This window comes from Monodon monoceros, unplaced genomic scaffold (genome assembly GCF_005190385.1).
Source record: "Monodon monoceros isolate NGI ecotype Baffin Bay Population unplaced genomic scaffold, NGI_Narwhal_1 Super_Scaffold_5, whole genome shotgun sequence".
Lineage (NCBI taxonomy): Eukaryota > Metazoa > Chordata > Mammalia > Artiodactyla > Monodontidae > Monodon > Monodon monoceros.
The window spans coordinates 30,489,306-30,492,447 of record NW_021703782.1 but is presented as its reverse complement, the minus strand read 5'-3'; the positions used below and the strand labels follow the sequence as shown (position 1 = coordinate 30,492,447).

The following is a 3,142-nucleotide window of genomic DNA, read 5'->3' as shown; positions in this document are numbered from 1 at the left end:
TAGAAGTACCAGTGATGGTAAAACTATATCAAGTGGTCTCACATATGTAAGACAGGTGATCCAAAATGAGAGGAAGCATGGGAGTCAAAATAATTTTGGAGAAATAATGACTAATTTTTTTTTCCAAATTTGATGAAAAATACCAGCAGACAGACCCAAGAAGCTTAACAAATCCTAAGCAAATCATATTCAACTTGTTGAAAACCAAAGACAGAGAGAAAAATCTTAAAAGCAACCAGAAAATAAAGACATGTTCTCTAAAGAGGAACAATGAGAAGAAGGAGAGCAGACAGCTCATCCATAGCAGTACAAGCCAGAAGAAAATGACAAGACATCTTTCAAGTGCTAAAGGGAAAAAGAGAGTCTGTTGACCTAGAATTCTATATCAAGTGAAAATATTCTCTAAAAATAATAGGGAAAAATGACAAAAACAATTGCCAAGAGAATTTTCCCCAGCAGAAAGAAATATAAGAGAAAACTCTTTGTGCTGAAGGGAAATGATATCAGGTAGAAACAGTAACAAAAATGAAGAAATGAAGCATGTCAGGAAGTATGTATATGCAGGTAAACAGAAAGTATTTTTCTCATTTCTTTTTTTATTTTTCTTTATTTATTTTTGGCTGCATTGGGTCTTCATTGCTGTGCATGGGCTTTCTTCTAGTTGCGGTGAGTGGGGGCTGCTCTTCACTGCAGTGGCTTCTCCTTTTGCATGGGCTCTAGGCATGTGGGCTTCAGTAGTGTGGCACGTGGGCTCAGCAGTTGTGGCTCATGAGTTCTAGAGCACAGGCTCAGTAGTTGTGGCACACAGGTTTAGTTGTTCAGCAACATGTGGGGTTTTCCTGGACCAGGGCTCGAATTTGTGTCCCCTGCATTGGCAGGCGGATTCTTAATCACTGTGCCACCAGGGAAGCCTTCATTTCTTTTTTAAAAATACAATTTACTATTCAAAGTACATAAAAATGTACTGTGGGGTTTATAAAAATGCAGAGGTAAAATGAAAGACAATAATAGTACTAAGAATGGGAGAGATCATTTAAAATATGCTATAAGTTTTTTATATTATACTTAAAGAAGTATAATATTAATTCAAGGAAGACTATGGTAATATAAGGACACATACTGCAATCCCTATGGCAATCATTAAAATAGCTAAAAACCAATGGATGAGTTAAGATGGAATAAGTTTTTCAAATCCTTGGTTAATTTAAAAAGAAGGAAATGATGAAAAGAGGAACAAAGAACAGACAAGGCAGTGGTGGTCTTAAATTCAAACATATCAATAATTACTTCAACTGTGAGTGGACTAAAACTACAATTAAAAGGTAAAGATTGTCAAACTAGACAAGTAGGAAACACACATTATATGCTGCTTTCAAGAAATGGCCTTCAAGTATAGACACAGCTTAAAAAATAAAAGATTGGGAAAATTATACCATGCAAACAACTAATCAGAAGAAAATTGTAGGGGTTACATTAATATCACAAGAAGTAGAATTCATGATAAGGAGTATTACCAGAGATAATGGTAGGCATTTCATAACGATGCAATAAACAATTTATTAAGAAAACATAATAATCCTAAATGTGCATGCATCTAATACAAAGCTTCAAAATAATGCAAAAACTGACAGAGGTACAGGAGAAAAAGACAAATTCCAATTAAAATTGGAGATTTTAGCATTTCTTTTCCAGTAATTGATTAAAACATATATATTAAAGATTGTTTTCCAACCAGAGCCCGGCAGAATGACTCCCACAAAGAAGGGTGGAGAGAAGAAGAAGGGCCGGTCCGCCATCAATGAGGTGGTGACCAGAGAATACACTATCGACATTTACAAGAGCATCCATGGAGTGGGTTTCAAGAAACGTGTCCCTCAGGCACTCAAAGAAATCCTGAAATTTGCCATGAAGGAGATGAGAACTCCAGATGTACGCATTGACACCAAACTTAGCAAAGCAGTCTGGGCCAAAGGAATAAGGAATGTCCCATCTCATGCCCATGTGCAGAAAACGTAATGAACATGAAGATTCACCAAACGAGCTCTATACCTTGGTTACCTATATACCTGTCACCACTTTCAAAAATCTACAGACACTTAATGTGGATGAGAACTAACTGCTGATTGTCAAATAAAGTTATAGAACCACAAAAAGTTAAAAATTAACAAATATATATAAGACTTGAACAACACTATTAGCCAATTTTAAACTTATTGACATTTATAGAACACTACACCTAACAACTGTGGAATTCACATATATTCCAAGTGTATGTGGAATATACATGAGATAGATCAGCTGCTGAGCCATGAAAGGTCTCAATCCATTTTAAAGAACTGAATTCATACAAAGCATATTCTCTAAAAATAATAAAACAAATGATGTATGAAGTACATACATACAAATGATGTATGAACAAATGAAGTATGATCTTTCACACAAGTCAATAACAAAAAGATACCAGGAAGATCCCTAAACATTTGGAAGCTTACCAACAAACTTCTAAATAGCCCATGGATCAAAAAAGAAATTCCAAAGGAAATTAGAAAATATTTTGAACTGAATGATAATGGAAGCAAAATACATCAAAATTTTATGGAATGCAGCTAAAGCAATGCTTAAAGGGAAATACCTAGAAAAGACAAAAGAAAGATTTAAAAGCACTGATCTAAACTTTCATCTTAAGAAGCTAGTAAAAGAAGAGGAAATTAAAGCAAAAGGAACGAAACAATAAAATAGAAGCAAAGTAGAAATAGTGAAATAAAAAATAGACAAATGATAGAAAATCAACAAAACTGAGAATAGGTCTCTTGATAGGATTAATAAAATACAAGTCTCTATCTAGATTTATCAATAAAAAAGAGAGAAAATACAACTTACAAATTTCACTCATGAAAGAGAGTACATCATTCCAGATTCCACAGACATTTTAAAAAATAGTAAAAACAATTGTGAACAACTGTATGCCAATAAATTTGACAAATTAGTTAAATGAACAAATTCCTTGAAAGACACAATTTACTAAAATTAAATAAGAAATTTAAAATTAAAAACAGAATACCATTTATACTAGGACAAAGAAATGAAATAGACATGAATCTAACAAAATATTATAAGATTCTATGTACAGATAACTATACAG

General features: G+C 33.3%; 1 pseudogene; it reads left to right on the top strand.

The window, feature by feature from the left end:
* Nucleotides 1-1,746: 1,746 nt before the first annotated feature.
* Nucleotides 1,747-2,116, top strand: LOC114884612 (annotated as a pseudogene).
* Nucleotides 2,117-3,142: the final 1,026 nt, after the last annotated feature.